Source organism: Lates calcarifer, unplaced genomic scaffold (genome assembly GCF_001640805.2).
Source record: "Lates calcarifer isolate ASB-BC8 unplaced genomic scaffold, TLL_Latcal_v3 _unitig_5280_quiver_1451, whole genome shotgun sequence".
NCBI lineage: Eukaryota > Metazoa > Chordata > Actinopteri > Centropomidae > Lates > Lates calcarifer.
Genome location: NW_026117420.1, coordinates 520 through 20,804, shown reverse-complemented (window position 1 = coordinate 20,804; position 20,285 = coordinate 520). Strand labels below are relative to the sequence as shown.

Sequence of the window (20,285 nt, the reverse complement as noted above, 5' to 3'; positions counted from 1 at the left end):
TCCCCCCCAAAAAATGGCGGCCGAACCTGAGAGATTTGTGTTATTGGAGTTGGAGCTGATAAATACTGAACAACAGTCACTTTTATTAAAATTATTGCGACGCAGGAAAGAGAAGAGACATCGGAGGAGACGGGGAGTTCGACGGGAGGGTGAGTTTTCAGTGTTTGTCCGGTCACCGAGGAGCTGACCGAGCGGACCAATCAGAGTTGTTGTGGTCTGCGTTGGCGCCATTTTTAGCTACGGTTACTTTAGATACCGTAGCCCATTAGCAAGTGATTAGTAAAAGATTAATGCAGTTTTGTGATTTGGGCCTGTTATTAAAACTTAATTCCGGACCACATTATGGAGAGGATTCCTACAGAGACAGAGCTGTTTATTAAAGAGTCAGATCCTTTATGTTTAAGCAGAAACATCTCTATATATATATCTCTACCAGACTCCATTGACAAAAACAGGGATTTTACTGGGAGCTGCTGGAATACCACCGCCTCCATCTGTTAGTGTGTCTGTGTTACTGTGAGACTTTCAGTGGTGGAAGAAGTAATCAGATACTTTACTGAAGTAAAAGTACCACACAGTAACACAAACACACTAACAGATGGAGGCAGTGGTATTCCAGCATCTCCTGTGTTCTGCTCTGTAAAATCACAGTTTTTGTCAATGGAGTCTGGTATTGATATATGGCGATGTTTCTGGCTGTCCAGATAATGCACCGAATCCCAGGATTTTTGTCCCACAAACATGGAGACATAACTATTACAGTTTCCTCCACTGCAGCGCTGTAGTTGTTCATGTTAATAAAGTTTTATTAAGTGGAGTTTAATCCACATGTTCTGCAGCTGTAAATTTGAGACATGAACAAGTCACTCATGAAGAGGATTTACATTTGTCAGATCCTGGCTCTTCTAACAGATGATTTATCACCTGTATAAAACCATCACTACGTCTTTTAACTATATTAAAATGGTTTCTGGGATGTATGTGATAAATGATTTCCCTTCTGGCTGAAGCAGCAAATGGAAACATCAGAGGCGCAGACTGTGGTTAATGTGAGGGGGAAACTTGGCTGTTCTCCAGTCAGATTTACATTCCTCTCTCTGCAGGTGCTCTGTGGGAGTGGCATTGGAACAAAACTGATCTGGTGTTCGCAAAAAAAATTTAAGGAGCCGAAGAACCAGTTTTTTAACCAGTGGAGCTGAACGAACAAACAAAAAAAAACAAAGGACGTGACACTTGTGATTTCACTCTGCGATGAAGGAGGAGAAGCTGAAGTCCAAACTACTACAGAAGGTAAGAACTGATGAAACTGATCTGTGTGTTTGTTCACTCTGAGGGTAAATGCTCGCTGTTTAACCTGGTTCAGAGGCAGGACTGTGGAGGGAAGAGCTTAAACTTACTGGATGAACATCAGATTTTTCTCCCTCACTCATCAGTCAACAACATTACTGAGTTATTTCAGAGATTCTGTTTGACAGAATTCAGGCATGAGTCGATAATTAGTTCATTAAATTGTTGTGAGAATCTGTTGCATCCTGATTTTGATTTAGAATAATTTTTAAGTGGAGTTTTTCCTCTAATTCATCCAGTAAAACCAAAGTATTTCAGGAAACACTCATGAGACACGAGAGATTGATCACTGCCAACCTTTGTTAATGTTCAACCAAGTCCACAGTCTGTCCCAAACATTACTCAGGAGCTCGGACTGATTTCTGTTTGCTGTTAGCTGAAGAATGTTGTCGCTAAAACAAATAACACAGGTTATCAGTGAATATTTTACTCATCAGTGTTGTATTAACATAGTTTATGTTCCTAAGTAAAGTAGTGTTTAACCAGACTCACTGTTTTTGTCAATGGAGTCTGGAGCTGAAGACTTCCACTGCTTCTATCTGTTAGTTTATGTTAAAGTCAAAAAACTATAATATTTCTCTCTAATGTAGTGGAATACAAGAGCATCAAATGGAAGTACCTGAGTAAATACAGGTACCTGAGAATTGTGCAGTAGTAGAGTAAAAGTATTTAGTTACTTTCTGTTACTGTGCATCAGACATTAAAAGTTATTAATACAAGATACACAAGAGGCTGAATTTAACAAAAGCAAGAACAAACGAGAAGAAGAAAACATGAGTTTGACACACACACACACACACACACACACACACACACACACACAGCAGCTGGAAAGTATTTTTAGAGCGTGTAGGTTTTAGATTTTAGATTTGGTGAAACATGAATCAGATCAATACGGGTGATATCTGACTCTCAGGTGATTGTGAAACAATCTCACCTGGAATCTGAAGCTTCACATTCCTCCTCCCGGCTCAGTGTGTGTGTTAATGTAACGTGATGTGGTTTTAGTGATGACGACAGCCTGAGAGGGGATGTAAACCACCCTCACCTTCTGACTTCAGGTTTTATATCAGAGACAGAGCTGAAGCTTCAGAGACGTTTTCATTTCTAAAGATCAGGATTAAACTCTGATCCATGTTTGGAGGCAAAGGGAAGCAGGTACTGACATTTACTAGTATTTTTATTTTCTGTTTCTTCATTCTGTCACTGCTCTACGTCTGTTTCACAGCTTCACTTACTTTTCAAGTTACTGATTAGATTTTTTAAAACTACTGATACGTTACAGTAAGTTTTAGTTTTACACGTTCTCTGAAATTTTATTTATTTTATTACGAGTCTTTGTCATTAATTAAATTGAATACATTTCCAGAACAGAATCTGAACACTGGATCAAGTCAGATTCAAAATGATGATGATTTTGTCAGAGGTTTTTACAGAGGAGAGATCTCACCTTGTTTTCAGGAGTAAAATGTTCCATAAATCTGAATATTTACAGGAACAAATGAAGGTTTCTGACTCAGAATATGAGGAAAACTGATCTTTACATTTTAATCAACAGAAACAAACACGACATGCAGTGAAATAAACGTCTAAATGTGTGTTTTGGACGTTTTCTTTGTCTTTTGGATGTTTTCTTTTGGATGTGTTGTGATGTGTTTGTTGCTCCCGTTGTGTTGTGTTCAGGTGGTTTGTCGGTGTGAGGCTGGAGATGAGGCTGTGTGAAGGGCACGAGGAGGGAGGCGCTGCAGTCGAGCAGAGAGCTGAGTCTGCAGCCTCCAGCTGCTCCACAGGCTTCAGCTGCCACCTGCCTGCAGAGTAAGACCAGGTTCATGGGGGGTGATTCAGGTTGAACAGTCTGTGACTTCATGTCCTCTGACGTGACGTTTGATTGTTTCAGTGTGAGTGGTCACAGCAGAGCAGAGTTCCCAGCAGCCGTTTACCCGCTGATGAAACAGAATCAGAACCAGGAGCTGATGGATTTCGACCTCAACTGGGAGCCTTCATTCACTAAGTAAGATCACTGCTGCTGCTTGTCACAGTTTGTTTCTCAGTAAATAAACTCTTCAGCTTCGTGCTGAGTTCATCAGACGTTTATTTTTTTTAATTCTGGGTAAGGGTTTCCTCTCTTTAACCCGTTCATGTCCTTTCAGGCTGGTGTGTGTGAGGACGAGCAGTCATGGACTCCTTCTGCCAAACTTGTAGATCACCTCATGATGCGTTCAAGAGCAATGGGTGCTTCAGGAGCAGCTGCTGCGTGGGAAACCTCAGATTCAAGTAGGAGCTCCGCTTTTCCCTTCGTGTCGTAACTGCTGTTCACGCTCGGCAGGAGAAGTCGTCCTGAAGCTGACGTCAGAAGTTAAATGTGGGAAAACTTCTGCACTAACTGAGCTTTTACCGTTAAATTTTAAATTTCACATTTCTATTCATATTCTCGTGTGTTGCTGTATCATCACTGTAAAAACAGAAAAACTGTCTCCTGTGTCAAAGCTGAGGCGACAGGTTAACTGTGGTTACTTAAAGCCGCTGTGTGCAGACAAACATCTGGTAAATCAGATTTTTAAAAAGATAGAAAATACAGGTGGAAGCTGGACTGTGTTTAAAACAACCTCTGTTTGTATTTGTTAATGAGTAATCAGCCCAATAATGACGTCGTCCCCAGGTAGCTGGTCTGAACTTTGACCTTCCTGAACCTGAAAACATCAGGACTGTGGTGATGTAAAAAAATCGTCTCGCTCTGGTTCTCTCTGTTCTGGCGTCAGGTGTTTGTTTTGCCAAGAACAACATGTCTGCAGCACTGAAGTGGAAACTCTTGGTGTTGTTCTTACCTCAGGAGGAAACAGTGATACTCTAAACCTTTTCCACCACCATGGAGCTGGTTTTGTTCTGGTTACACCTGAATTAGAACAGCTCAGAGCGTTTCAACCTAAATAAACTGGTTTGGAAGCTGAAGAGTCGGTTCTCAGCTGGAACCAGAAAACATCAGGTTCCCCAGTGTGAATCCAAACCTGGACAGGCTCTGTTGTCGCAGGACCAGTTTGTTAATCTGCTGTTTAATCCTTCATTAATGTGATACCTGTTGTTACCTGGCAGACGTCTCCATATAAAACTCTACAAACTGAGAGGATCAGGAATCTGTTTCCCCAACAACCAACAACAAACTGTGTCGGCTGAACGTTGGACACGAGGCTTTTAAATAACTTCACACTGACATGAATTTAACTGATGTTAGACCTGAACGAGTCGGCTCACTGCGTCTTTAAATAACCTCACCTTCGCTTTCATCTCCCCTTTGATTAACTCAAGATAAACTCAGAACCCGTTAATGTTAATGAGCAGTTACAGGTTAACTCTCCGTTTCAGTCCTGTTCCCACTAACAAACCTTATGTTTTGTTGTTGTTTCTTTTCTAATACTCCAACACTTGTTTTAATCACACCTGTTATTTACCTGTGAGTACTGGTTGTTTTCACCTGGTCCCACCGTTTGGTCTTGTTTTAGAAACAAAGGTGAATATTTAAGGTCAAACCAGAGAACACCCAGAGATCTTTCTGGAGAATATTTAAGTCCTGGAAAAGCTTTATAATGTTCAGTAAATCTGATCTGGTGTCTGTATTCATGTGTACATGTTGTTGGTGGTTCCAGTGGGATTGAATCTGTATCTGTGCATCACAATATCGATCAGTTTTAATGACACAGTTTCACTGTGTTTGTTTCTGCTCCTGTGTGAAGCAATAAAGTTTTTCAGATCTGATCTGGATTTTTTTTTCTGAGTGTTCTCTAATCTATATTTATATAATATATAACCCTGTAAGTGTAAAGTATCACCTGAAGAAACAAACGGGTGTAATGGCGCCTCCTGCACTGACACTCCGGTCCAGCAGGTGGCGCTGTTACACCCGTGCGCTGTGAACGCAGCAGCAGCTGAGCTGTCACTCGATAAAAAGATAAAAACAACATGTTTCTGACTTCGTGACTCCAGACAGAGCTGAGTAACTTTAACTGGAGTTCTGTCAGTTTGACTTCATGTTAGTTTGTTGTTTCCTGGGTGTTTTTCTGCTGCCCGTGCTGCGTTCAGGGGCCAGGTGAGTTCATTGTGATGGAAGTAAACAGGAGGAGGAGGAGGGAGGTAAATATTCACTCAAATAAAACAGTGTCAGGAGCAGAGAGAAAGTTTATTTTATTTTCTATCTCTAATGTTCAGTCGGTTTTTTGGTGGAAAAATAAAGTTTTTGAAGTGAAACTCTCCAGACTTTTTCTGAGGCTGTTGTTGAATTATATTGAGCTGTACAGAGACGTGTTTCTGTCCTACCTTTACTGATGGAACTGGTTTTTATTTATCTGAGGAAACATTTCACAGACCTGACAATGCAGTGTCTAACATGGCTGCAGCTATATTTATATTTTATTTTCCCCCTCACTGCTTCGACTCTTCTGGTTCTCTCTCTCTGCTCTCACAGCGCCGTTTCCAGCTGCAGCAGACAGATGTTTTCAGGGGAACATCCTCAGTGATTAATACTAACATTAATAATGTGTGTGTTGCAGACTGGAGCAGGACTGGATGTGGACCAGGTGGTCAGAGGTTTGTGTTGTTGGAGGACTGACACTTACAGCAGGTGCAGTGTTTAACTCAGCGGAAATAAGTTGTTTCACTCTGAGTTTCTCACATTGTTCCTCTCCTCTTCCTCATGCAGTGCTGCTGTCGTCCAGCAGGAGGCAGTATGAGTCCACAGCAGGATCAGCCTCTGTGGTGTTTCTCCTCCTGGTCAGTAACGTCCATCATCACTCTCTTTTTAAAACTCCTCCTCCCTCTCTTCTTCTTCTTCTTCTTCTTCTTCTTCTTCTCTGTGTTTATAATTGATTTAGATATTTTTGCTGTGATCAGGAAATGACAATAATGATGAAGACGATGGAGATTAATACACAAAACCATCAACATTTTAGTTAATTTGCGTCACAAAATGTGTGTGAATGTTATCAGTGTGTGTGTGTGTGTGTGTGTGTGTGTGTGTGTGTGTGTGTGTGTGTTATCAGTGAGCGTCAGCCGGCTCTCTGCTTTGTTTTTAGGTCACTTTTACACCGACTCTCCTTAAATCAGTCTGAAAGCAGCTCGGCTCTAAAATAGAAACAATTAGTGTGGGCTTGACATTCAACTCTTTCTCTCTTTCATTCCTCCTTTCTTCCTCTCTCTCTTGTCGTTTAGTTTTCCTGTCTTTCTTTCTTTCTTTTATTTTTGGTAGAAGTAGGCCGTCTGTCTGAGCTCGGCCTGCAGACAGACGCCTCGTCAGCACACATCAGCTTTAACTCGTTTATTTTTGATGCAGTCGTCTGTCGCACATCAACAGGGAAGAGTTCATGTTTTAAAATCTACATTTACAGTCTGTGACTTTTTTCTAAACAGTAGATTAATGTAGAGCTCTACCACCAAGAAAGACTACCGCAAATACTTATTTTTATATGGAAATTAAAAGAAAATCACATAAATCTGCCTCGTCAGCTTGTTTAACTCATTTATTTTTGTTGCAGTCGACACAAAAAATACAATAAAAATAAGCGTTAATAAATGTGTTTACAAACTAATTTATTAACATGTAAATAAATAGATTAAAATATATTTAACTAATATTTTAAGGGGCAATAAAAACAGACAAAACATAAAGAATTTACAGCTGCATCAGAAATTAAAGAACAAAATAATATAAATAATGTTACTCTGTATTTTCATTCTAGGCATCTGACAACATCATGGAGAGGATTCCTACAGACAGAGCTTTTTATTAAAGAGGAGGATCCAGAAACATCACTTTATATCAGTACCAGACTCCATAGAGAAAAACAGGGATTTAACCAGGAGCTGCTGGAATACCACTGCCTCCATCTGTCAGTGTGTCTGTGTTACTGTGAGACTTTCAGTGGTTGAAGAAGTAATCAGATACTTTACTGAAGTAAAAGTACCACGCAGTAACACAAACACACTAACAGATGGAGGCAGTGGTATTCCAGCAGCTCCTGGTTAAATCCCTGTTTTTGTTAATGGAGTCTGGTATTGATATATAGACTGCTCCAGTGTCCAGTGTTATTCCAACTGATAGAAATGATGGACGACACTGTGAGAAAGTGAGACGTGTGTTTTTAGAGCAGAGAGTAAAATCATTTTACTGCAAATCAAAGTGAAATTATAAGTGTATGTGTGAGGATGAGGTCAGGGAGTGTGTTTGCCATCACGGGACCTCATCAACACCTCGCTCACATGGCGACAAAGACGCACACACACACACACACACACACACACACACACACACTCAGTGTAAAGGTTTCCCTCAGGACACTTAGAGCAGAGGAAGGAGACGGTTTAACGGACGTTTCCATTCAGACAGTCGTAGAATAAAGACGCAGCTGCACACACACACTCAGTGTCTGTGTGTGTCATGACTAAGACAAGAAACACACACACGACACTACAGACTTAATGCTGCGTCTGCATATACTCAGTGTGTGTGTGTGTTTGACTGGTGTCAGTGTTTGATCCTAACAGGCAGAGAGAGGCACACACAGATGAAAACACAACACACACACACACACACAGATGAAAAACAAGGAAGTATCTTCTACGTGTGTTTATTGTTTGTGGATAATTTTAAATTGAAACAGCATGAAGTGAATATTCAGGAGACTTTGACCAATCACAGGTGTTTTCAGAGAGCAAGTGTTCCTATTGGCTGTTCTATAACTAACTAAGTATCAGGCTTGAGTTTTGTAGTTTTATCTTTGCCTGTCCCAGCTGTAATAGTGTTATCACTAAAGAAAGAAGCAGTTAGATGCTTGTTTGATCTGAAACTGACAAACTTTGTTCTGTAAAATGTCAGAAAGTAAACGTGAGCTGAACTGTTGTTGATTTCTCTTCTTTTTATTGACTAATTAATGATGGTTTGTGGTTTTGTAGCAGCAGCTCTCCTGCAGGAATCAGCAGAGACGTCCTTTTATTAAAATCACCTGATCAATATCAGTGTAGCTGCAGTTCTCCAGTGAACACACACATTTATACAAATATGAACAGACACACACACACACAGCTGACCTGAGCTGACACCTGTCACTTTGTTTTAAAAGTTGACTCGACCACAGGGAGACACACACACACACACACACACACACCAGTCAATCTGTTGCTGTTTAGCCCTCAGTTCTTCTGAGCGCGCTCAGTACAGCTCCACTGGGAGGAATAACACCCACAATCCCACAGGAGGAAGCGACCCTGTGCAAGGTGAAGTGTGTGTGTAGATTTCTGCTGTTAGTGTCTCTCAGTCAAAACAACAACAAAAGCTGTAGTTTAATGATGTTATGAAGCAGTGTGATAACAGGAATTGTTGTCTTCAGCTTTTCCTGGTCAGGATTCCTTCAGGAGGTTTTTTACCAGGAGCTGAATCCTCCTCAGAGGTCTCCTCCTCTCCAAAACAAACAGAGCAGCTGATTCAAACCAGGGAAACTCTGAGTCAAACAGCTTCATGTTAAAAATCAGAGTTTTTCTGATGGAGTTTGGTGGAGCTGAGCTGACGACTTCGTCTGGTTAAAATATAAAGTTAAAAACAAAAACATGGGTTGAACTGGCTCCCAGCTGGACCCCAGGCATCAAAGTGTGGTTCAGTTCTTTGCTGCCAGGGGGCGCTGTTCACAACATATCTGCTCAGAGTGGAAAACTGGAACATAAATGAGCTGCTGGGGTTGATCTTTAAGTCACTACAGAAACAATTAAAACAACAAAGTCATTTATTTTCACAGTACAATGAAAAACAGGGCGTTAATGAAGTGATTGTCATAAATATAAATGAGAGCAGAGTCAGACTGTTGGCAGGCAGACAGATGGGGAAGCTCCATTTAACATATGCTGAGGAACTCTGGCACCCCCAGTGTGTGTGTGTGTGTGTGTGTGTGTGTGTGTGACCAGAGACAGGGTTACATAACCAAGTAAACAAGTCAGCACACACACACACACTGTCTTTTCCTCTCTCAGTTCAGTGCCTTGCTCGAGGGCAGCAGGGCAGCTCAGAGAGGACAGTCTGTGTTCCTGTGTGTTCAGACAGATGACATCAGTACAGCTGGAACCATCAGTCAATTAATTGATTATTTTATTGACAGAATATAAATCTATCATTATTATTTATCTAACAGGTGGATTACTGATATATTGTCCCGTGCACTGTTTCCTTAAAGATTATTAGCTTGGCTTTAAGACAGAGCCAGGAGGTTTAAAGTGCTACTGCTGAAATCAAACTCAGAGAGACTGACTGATGTGACCTGCACTGAAGATAATTTAGGAAAAACAACAGTCTTTTAATTTTTAATTTCCTTAATTTTATGGTTTTTGTTTGGCAGACATTTTTATACTGTAACCAGTGATTCAGTTGTTTAGTTTTTAGGTTTTCTTCACTGTTCAATCCATGGCAACACTGCAAACAGGAACTGCTAATTTAAAAAAAGAGGCATAAAGAGTCAATGTTTATTGTTATTATTATTATTATTATTATTATTGTTGTTGTTGTTGTTGTTGTTATTATTATCGTCACTGTAGCTTTTTATATTGATTTTATTTTATTTTTGTAGTTGATTTTTAATAAAACGTCTAACGGTTCATAGTCTGCACTCTGAGTTGTTTCGACCAATCAGAAGCGAGGTGGGCGGAGTAGAATGAGCCGACCAATCAGCGTGTCGTCTGCCGACGTTGGTGTCGTTGCCTGACGTATGACGACATTGACCTTGGCTTCCGGTGAGGAGAGCGTAATGGCGGAGCAGCCATGTCGGAGAATCGAGTGAAAATACAGAGTAAAATCAACGCTGTACAAGACCATCCTCGCTCCTGTCTGTTTGTCGCCGTGAGGGAGATCACTACTGAAGAGGTGTGGGGCTGTTTTATCGAACACAGAGGCTAAGGGACAATCACTCCTGCAGCGGGAGGCAATGCTAACAAGCTAACTAATAAGCGGCGATCGTTAGCGTTAGCATTAGCCTTAGCCTTAGCCTTAGCCTTGGTCATAGCCTTAGCCTTTGCCTTCGCCTTCTCTTTTAATTATATAGTTTGGTCTTATTTCCAGTTTTAGTCTTGTTTATTACCGGGGTAAGAGTGTGTTTGTGTGTCTGTGACCACTCGTGTCTCTAACGTGGACGGATAAGAACACTGTTTGTCTCTTGGTCTGTTGACTTCTCTTCGCGGTCACCTCGCGGACATTTTGTGCCTGATCAAGTGTGTGTGTAGCAGTCTTATTTTGGTTGTTGTTATTTTGCTTCGTGCTCTTGTGTTGTTTTCTGGCCCCTTTCTCTTTCATGATTCTTTAACGTCTTGTGTTTTGACTCGTTGTGGTCGTTTTTGTTTCTACTAATTTATTGTCTGTTTTCATCCACTGATCTCCTGATGTGTTTATTACTGATTAATCATTAGTTTGTGGTGAGTTGTTAATTGGTTGAACAACGTTTTGTGTTGAATACAAGTTTGAAAACTAGAGTAGCTAATGATCCAATGTTTTTCCATTTCATATTAAATGTTTCTTTCCCGTTAAACCATGAAATGCGTCTGAACTGCTGAGCTGAGTGAGTTTTTAGACAGAAAACGTTAAATCAATCATCACGAATGTTCAGAAGTTTATTTTATTTCAAAAGTATTGGATTAGTTTGTAACACTTCAAGCCATCTACATGTTCCTGCAGTTTCTTTGTTTCATCATTTAGTTGAGATTTGAAGAGACTTTGGAGAAACTGCAGGTGGAGACATTTTCTCCAGTCAGAGCAGCTTCTTCTGTCTCTGTGGACAAATCACATTTAACTGTTGAACTAGTTCTGATGAGTCCAGAACCAGTTAGTCCTCACACAGGGTTCTTTGTTTATTGTCTTTTACTTTTCCTTTTGACAGTTTGAACTTCAGTACCCAGAATCCCTCTGTGCTTTTATTTTGAAGGTGTAAACAGTTGCTGATGTTTGTTGTTTTTCTCCTCAGGACTCTGTGTTGAACCAGGAAACACTGAGCTGAAGGACAGAAGACACAGAGACAGAAGGTCAGTGTTAGTTTATAGTTTTCATTCTGTCATTATCTCAGCTGCACTTTGACTTTTTAAAACTCGTCGTCTGGAACTAACAGCAAATGCTTCATCAGTTAGAATTAGCATAATAATATTAACAATAAAAATAATAGTAAAAAGCTTTAACTGTTGAGTGATTATAGTAAGCCCTCAAAAACTGTCATAGTATATTAAGGCATCAAAATATTTTGTTAAATGTTGTAGTTGAGCTGTAATGTTGGATATTTCTCTGTTTTCATGGTTAAACTGTTGAGGAATAGGTAGTAGTGTATTGATCATTTTCCTTCGTATGTTTCTCTTTGATTTCCTCCAGGTGTCACAACATCGTCCACGATCGCTGAGACGACGTCCACGATCAGAGAGACATTGTTGAGGATGAGGGAGACATCGTCCTCGATCAGAGACATTGTCCGTGACTCGTGGTGACTCGGTCCCCGATTAGTCTGCATTGCCGGCGTTCATGGAGACATTGTCGATGATCGCAGAGACTTTGTCTATAATCTCAGAGACATTGTCCACGATCGCAGAGACGTCGTCCACGATCACAGAAGACCAGGTGTCACCACTTCGTCCACGCCATCGTCCACGATCGCTGAGCCTTCGTCCACGATCGGCGAGACATTGTTGAGGATGAGGGAGACATCGTCCTCGATCAGAGACATTGTCCGTGACTTGTGGTGACTCGGTCCCCGATAAGTCGGCATTGCCGGCGTTCATGGAGACATTGTCGATGATCGCAGAGACTTTGTCTATAATCTCAGAGACATTGTCCACGATCGCAGAGACGTCGTCCACGATCACAGAAGACCAGGTGTCACCACTTCGTCCACGCCATCGTCCACGATCGCTGAGCCTTCGTCCACGATTGGAGAGACATTGTTGAGGATGAGGGAGACATCGTCCACAATCAGAGACATTGTCCATGATCGCAGAGACCTTGTCAAAGATGAGAGAGACGTTGTCCATGGTCAGAAACATTGTCTCTGCTTCGCAGAGCTCTGCGCAAGAATCGGTAGTGACACTGTGGTTCCTCGATTCGACGGCATGACCGCGATCAGCTGACATTGTTAATGATCACAGAGAAACAGTCTATCATCAGAGACTTGGTCCACGATCACAGACACATTGTCAATGATTGCAGAGACTTTGTCCATAATCTCAGAGACATTGTCCGCGATCACAGAGACGTAGTCCACGATCACAGAAGACCGGGTGTCACCACTTCGTCCACGCCATCGTCCACGATCGCTGAGCCTTCGTCCACGATCGGCGAGACATTGTTGAGGATGAGGGAGACATCGTCCTCGATCAGAGACATTGTCCGTGACTCGTGGTGACTCGGTCCCCGATAAGTCGGCATTGCCGGCGTTCATGGAGACATTGTCGATGATCGCAGAGACTTTGTCTATAATCTCAGAGACATTGTCCTCGATCGCAGAGACGTTGTCCACGATCGCAGAGAGTCTTCGTACAGTGAAGTTCTTTGAGACCAGGACAGAGGCCTCCAGGTAATTCACAAACAGCTTTACATCAACTGTCCAACACAGAGCACTGACATTAAACTGTTTATGTTCAGTATATCAGAAAAGTGTCATAATAGAAGTAATCAGCATCGAACATGTAAAAAAGTACATTTATTAATAATCATAATAAAGATATTTCTAATGATATCGTAAATTAAGGTTTTAAAAATGTCAAAAATGTAATAGTATGTTAAGCTGTTACAATTGAAACCAAAATAAATCACAGTCTAACATGCTGTCAGTAATTTAATAAAAATGTCGTACTGTAGCATGTGGTCACAAATGCCACACAAACATCTTAGTGTAGTGTGTAGTCAAAAAAGTCATACTGTATTAAAGTAGTAGAATATTGATCATTTTCTTTCGTATGTTTCTCTTTGATTTTCTCCAGGTGTCACAACATCGTCCACGATCGCTGAGACGACGTCCACGATCGGAGAGACATTGTTGAGGATGAGGGAGACATCGTCCTCGATCAGAGACATTGTCCGTGACTTGTGGTGACTCGGTCCCCGATAAGTCGGCATTGCCGGCGTTCATGGAGACATTGTCGATGATCGCAGAGACTTTGTCTATAATCTCAGAGACATTGTCCACGATCGCAGAGATGTCGTCCACGATCACAGAAGACCAGGTGTCACCACTTCGTCCACGCCATCGTCCACGATCGCTGAGCCTTCGTCCACGATTGGAGAGACATTGTTGAGGATGAGGGAGACATCGTCCACAATCAGAGACATTGTCCATGATCGCAGAGACCTTGTCAAAGATGAGAGAGACGTTGTCCATGGTCAGAAACATTGTCTCTGCTTCGCAGAGCTCTGCGCAAGAATCGGTAGTGACACTGTGGTTCCTCGATTCGACGGCATGACCGCGATCAGCTGACATTGTTAATGATCACAGAGAAACAGTCTATCATCAGAGACTTGGTCCACGATCACAGACACATTGTCAATGATTGCAGAGACTTTGTCCATAATCTCAGAGACATTGTCCGCGATCACAGAGACGTAGTCCACGATCACAGAAGACCGGGTGTCACCACTTCGTCCACGCCATCGTCCACGATCGCTGAGCCTTCGTCCACGATCGGCGAGACATTGTTGAGGATGAGGGAGACATCGTCCTCGATCAGAGACATTGTCCGTGACTCGTGGTGACTCGGTCCCCGATAAGTCGGCATTGCCGGCGTTCATGGAGACATTGTCGATGATCGCAGAGACTTTGTCTATAATCTCAGAGACATTGTCCTCGATCGCAGAGACGTTGTCCACGATCGCAGAGAGTCTTCGTACAGTGAAGTTCTTTGAGACCAGGACAGAGGCCTCCAGGTAATTCACAAACAGCTTTACATCAACTGTCCAACACAGAGCACTGACATTAAACTGTTTATGTTCAGTATATCAGAAAAGTGTCATAATAGAAGTAATCAGCATCGAACATGTAAAAAAGTACATTTATTAATAATCATAATAAAGATATTTCTAATGATATCGTAAATTAAGGTTTTAAAAATGTCAAAAATGTAATAGTATGTTAAGCTGTTACAATTGAAACCAAAATAAATCACAGTCTAACATGCTGTCAGTAATTTAATAAAAATGTCGTACTGTAGCATGTGGTCACAAATGCCACACAAACATCTTAGTGTAGTGTGTAGTCAAAAAAGTCATACTGTATTAAAGTAGTAGAATATTGATCATTTTCTTTCGTATGTTTCTCTTTGATTTTCTCCAGGTGTCACAACATCGTCCACGATCGCTGAGACGACGTCCACGATCGGAGAGACATTGTTGAGGATGAGGGAGACATCGTCCTCGATCAGAGACATTGTCCGTGACTTGTGGTGACTCGGTCCCCGATAAGTCGGCATTGCCGGCGTTCATGGAGACATTGTCGATGATCGCAGAGACTTTGTCTATAATCTCAGAGACATTGTCCACGATCGCAGAGACGTCGTCCACAATCACAGAAGACCAGGTGTCACCACTTCGTCCACGCCATCGTCCACGATCGCTGAGCCTTCGTCCACGATTGGAGAGACATTGTTGAGGATGAGGGAGACATCGTCCACAATCAGAGACATTGTCCATGATCGCAGAGACCTTGTCAAAGATGAGAGAGACGTTGTCCATGGTCAGAAACATTGTCTCTGCTTCGCAGAGCTCTGCGCAAGAATCGGTAGTGACACTGTGGTTCCTCGATTCGACGGCATGACCGCGATCAGCTGACATTGTTAATGATCACAGAGAAACAGTCTATCATCAGAGACTTGGTCCACGATCACAGACACATTGTCAATGATTGCAGAGACTTTGTCCATAATCTCAGAGACATTGTCCGCGATCACAGAGACGTAGTCCACGATCACAGAAGACCGGGTGTCACCACTTCGTCCACGCCATCGTCCACGATCGCTGAGCCTTCGTCCACGATCGGCGAGACATTGTTGAGGATGAGGGAGACATCGTCCTCGATCAGAGACATTGTCCGTGACTCGTGGTGACTCGGTCCCCGATAAGTCGGCATTGCCGGCGTTCATGGAGACATTGTCGATGATCGCAGAGACTTTGTCTATAATCTCAGAGACATTGTCCTCGATCGCAGAGACGTTGTCCACGATCGCAGAGAGTCTTCGTACAGTAAAGTTCTTTGAGACCAGGACAGAGGCCTCCAGGTAATTCACAAACAGCTTTACATCAACTGTCCAACACAGAGCACTGACATTAAACTGTTTATGTTCAGTATATCAGAAAAGTGTCATAATAGAAGTAATCAGCATCGAACATGTAAAAAAGTACATTTATTAATAATCATAATAAAGATATTTCTAATGATATCGTAAATTAAGGTTTTAAAAATGTCAAAAATGTAATAGTATGTTAAGCTGTTACAATTGAAACCAAAATAAATCACAGTCTAACATGCTGTCAGTAATTTAATAAAAATGTCGTACTGTAGCATGTGGTCACAAATGCCACACAAACATCTTAGTGTAGTGTGTAGTCAAAAAAGTCATACTGTATTAAAGTAGTAGAATATTGATCATTTTCTTTCGTATGTTTCTCTTTGATTTTCTCCAGGTGTCACAACATCGTCCACGATCGCTGAGACGACGTCCACGATCGGAGAGACATTGTTGAGGATGAGGGAGACATCGTCCTCGATCAGAGACATTGTCCGTGACTCGTGGTGACTCGGTCCCCGATAAGTCGGCATTGCCGGCGTTCATGGAGACATTGTCGATGATCGCAGAGACTTTGTCTATAATCTCAGAGACATTGTCCTCGATCGCAGAGACGTTGTCCACGATCGCAGAGAGTCTTCGTACAGTAAAGTTCTTTGAGACCAGGACAGAGGCCTCCAGGTAATTCACAAACAGCTTTACATCAACTGTCCAACACAGAGCACTGACATTAAACTGTTTATGTTCAGTATATCAGAAAAGTGTCATAATAGAAGTAATCAGCATCGAACATGTAAAAAAGTACATTTATTAATAATCATAATAAAGATATTTCTAATGATATCGTAAATTAAGGTTTTAAAAATGTCAAAAATGTAATAGTATGTTAAGCTGTTACAATTGAAACCAAAATAAATCACAGTCTAACATGCTGTCAGTAATTTAATAAAAATGTCGTACTGTAGCATGTGGTCACAAATGCCACACAAACATCTTAGTGTAGTGTGTAGTCAAAAAAGTCATACTGTATTAAAGTAGTAGAATATTGATCATTTTCTTTCGTATGTTTCTCTTTGATTTTCTCCAGGTGTCACAACATCGTCCACGATCGCTGAGACGACGTCCACGATCGGAGAGACATTGTTGAGGATGAGGGAGACATCGTCCTCGATCAGAGACATTGTCCGTGACTTGTGGTGACTCGGTCCCCGATAAGTCGGCATTGCGTGTGTGGCGTTCATGGAGACATTGTCGATGATCGCAGAGACTTTGTCTATAATCTCAGAGACATTGTCCACGATCGCAGAGACGTCGTCCACAATCACAGAAGACCAGGTGTCACCACTTCGTCCACGCCATCGTCCACGATCGCTGAGCCTTCGTCCACGATTGGAGAGACATTGTTGAGGATGAGGGAGACATCGTCCACAATCAGAGACATTGTCCATGATCGCAGAGACCTTGTCAAAGATGAGAGAGACGTTGTCCATGGTCAGAAACATTGTCTCTGCTTCGCAGAGCTCTGCGCAAGAATCGGTAGTGACACTGTGGTTCCTCGATTCGACGGCATGACCGCGATCAGCTGACATTGTTAATGATCACAGAGAAACAGTCTATCATCAGAGACTTGGTCCACGATCACAGACACATTGTCAATGATTGCAGAGACTTTGTCCATAATCTCAGAGACATTGTCCGCGATCACAGAGACGTAGTCCACGATCACAGAAGACCGGGTGTCACCACTTCGTCCACGCCATCGTCCACGATCGCTGAGCCTTCGTCCACGATCGGCGAGACATTGTTGAGGATGAGGGAGACATCGTCCTCGATCAGAGACATTGTCCGTGACTCGTGGTGACTCGGTCCCCGATAAGTCGGCATTGCCGGCGTTCATGGAGACATTGTCGATGATCGCAGAGACTTTGTCTATAATCTCAGAGACATTGTCCTCGATCGCAGAGACGTTGTCCACGATCGCAGAGAGTCTTCGTACAGTAAAGTTCTTTGAGACCAGGACAGAGGCCTCCAGGTAATTCACAAACAGCTTTACATCAACTGTCCAACACAGAGCACTGACATTAAACTGTTTATGTTCAGTATATCAGAAAAGTGTCATAATAGAAGTAATCAGCATCGAACATGTAAAAAAGTACATTTATTAATAATCATAATAAAGATATTTCTAATGATATCGTAAATTAAGGTTTTAAAAATGTCAAAAATGTAATAGTATGTTAAGCTGTTACAATTGAAACCAAAATAAATCACAGTCTAACATGCTGTCAGTAATTTAATAAAAATGTCGTACTGTAGCATGTGGTCACAAATGCCACACAAACATCTTAGTGTAGTGTGTAGTCAAAAAAGTCATACTGTATTAAAGTAGTAGAATATTGATCATTTTCTTTCGTATGTTTCTCTTTGATTTTCTCCAGGTGTCACAACATCGTCCACGATCGCTGAGACGACGTCCACGATCGGAGAGACATTGTTGAGGATGAGGGAGACATCGTCCTCGATCAGAGACATTGTCCGTGACTCGTGGTGACTCGGTCCCCGATTAGTCGGCATTGCCGGCGTTCATGGAGACATTGTCGATGATCGCAGAGACTTTGTCTATAATCTCAGAGACATTGTCCACGATCGCAGAGACGTCGTCCACGATCACAGAAGACCAGGTGTCACCACTTCGTCCACGCCATTGTCCACGATCGCTGAGCCTTCGTCCACGATTGGAGAGACATTGTTGAGGATGAGGGAGACATCGTCCACAATCAGAGACATTGTCCATGATCGCAGAGACCTTGTCAAAGATGAGAGAGACGTTGTCCATGGTCAGAAACATTGTCTCTGCTTCGCAGAGCTCTGCGCAAGAATCGGTAGTGACACTGTGGTTCCTCGATTCGACGGCATGACCGCGATCAGCTGACATTGTTAATGATCACAGAGAAACAGTCTATCATCAGAGACTTGGTCCACGATCACAGACACATTGTCAATGATTGCAGAGACTTTGTCCATAATCTCAGAGACATTGTCCGCGATCACAGAGACGTAGTCCACGATCACAGAAGACCGGGTGTCACCACTTCGTCCACGCCATCGTCCACGATCGCTGAGCCTTCGTCCATGATCGGAGAGACATTGTTGAGGATGAGGGAGATATCGTCCTCGATCAGAGACATTGTCCGTGACTCGTGGTGACTCGGTCCCCGATAAGTCGGCATTGCCGGCGTTCATGGAGACATTGTCGATGATCGCAGAGACTTTGTCTATAATCTCAGAGACATTGTCCTCGATCGCAGAGACGTTGTCCACGATCGCAGAGAGTCTTCGTACAGTGAAGTTCTTTGAGACCAGGACAGAGGCCTCCAGGTAATTCACAAACAGCTTTACATCAACTGTCCAACACAGAGCACTGACATTAAACTGTTTATGTTCAGTATATCAGAAAAGTGTCATAATAGAAGTAATCAGCATCGAACATGTAAAAAAGTACATTTATTAATAATCATAATAAAGATATTTCTAATGATATCGTAAATTAAGGTTTTAAAAATGTCAAAAATGTAATAGTATGTTAAGCTGTTACAATTGAAACCAAAATAAATCACAGTCTAACATGCTGTCAGTAATTTAATAAAAATGTCGTACTGTAGCATGTGTCACAAATGCCACACAAACATCTTAGTGTAGTGTGTAGTCAAAAAAGTCATACTGTATTAAAGTAGTAGAATATTGATCATTTTCTTTCGTATGTTTCTCTTTGATTTTCTCCAGGTGTCACAACATCGTCCACCGATCGCTGAGACGACGTCCCACGATCGGAGAGACATTGTTGAGGATGAGGGAGACATCGTCCTCGATCAGAGACATTGTCCGTGACTTGTGTGACTCGGTCCCCGATAAGTCGGCATTGCGTGTGTGGCGTTCATGGAACATTGTCGATGATCGCAGAGACTTTGTCTATAATCTCAGAGACATTGTCCACGATCGCAGAGACGTCGTCCCACAATCACAGAAGACCAGGTGTCACCACTTCGTCCACGCCATCGTCCACGATCGCTGAGCCTTCGTCCACGATTGGAGAGACATTGTTGAGGATGAGGGAGACATCGTCCACAATCAGAGACATTGTCCATGATCGCAGAGACCTTGTCAAAGATGAGAGAGACGTTGTCCATGGTCAGAAACATTGTCTCTGCTTCGCAGAGCTCTGCGCAAGAATCGGTAGTGACACTGTGGTTCCTCGATTCGACGGCATGACCGCGATCAGCTGACATTGTTAATGATCACAGGAGAAACAGTCTATCATCAGAGACTTGGTCCACGATCACAGACACATTGTCAATGATTGCAGAGACTTTGTCCATAATCTCAGAGACATTGTCCGCGATCACAGAGACGTAGTCCACGATCACAGAAGACCGGGTGTCACCACTTCGTCCACGCCATCGTCCACGATCGCTGAGCCTCGTCCACGATCGGCCGAGACATTGTTGAGGATGAGGAGACATCGTCCTCGATCAGAGACATTGTCCGTGACTCGTGGTGACTCGGTCCCCCGGATAAGTCGGCATTGCCGGCGTTCATGGAGACATTGTCGATGATCGCAGAGACTTTGTCTATAATCTCAGAGACATTGTCCATCGATCGGCAGAGAC

At 42.4% G+C, this 20,285-nt stretch overlaps 1 long non-coding RNA gene across 8 annotated transcripts; it reads left to right on the top strand.

Moving 5' to 3' along the window:
- The first annotated feature begins 8 nt into the window (after positions 1 to 8).
- On the top strand, positions 9 to 19,892 carry LOC108874260 (uncharacterized). 8 transcript variants are annotated; one of them, XR_007811367.1, is made up of 9 exons: positions 2,332 to 2,505; positions 3,031 to 3,162; positions 3,245 to 3,358; positions 3,498 to 5,428; positions 5,889 to 5,925; positions 6,038 to 6,108; positions 11,328 to 11,385; positions 18,057 to 18,299; positions 19,651 to 19,892. It is a non-coding gene; the product is annotated as an uncharacterized LOC108874260 (long non-coding RNA). The 8 variants fall into 8 exon arrangements; XR_001959648.2 differs by lacking the exons at positions 2,332 to 2,505; positions 11,328 to 11,385; positions 18,057 to 18,299; positions 19,651 to 19,892 and adding exons at positions 9 to 149; positions 1,104 to 1,290; positions 7,074 to 8,233; XR_007811370.1 differs by lacking the exons at positions 18,057 to 18,299; positions 19,651 to 19,892 and adding an exon at positions 16,706 to 16,789 and having other exon boundaries at positions 2,334 to 2,505.
- The last annotated feature ends 393 nt before the right edge of the window (positions 19,893 to 20,285 follow it).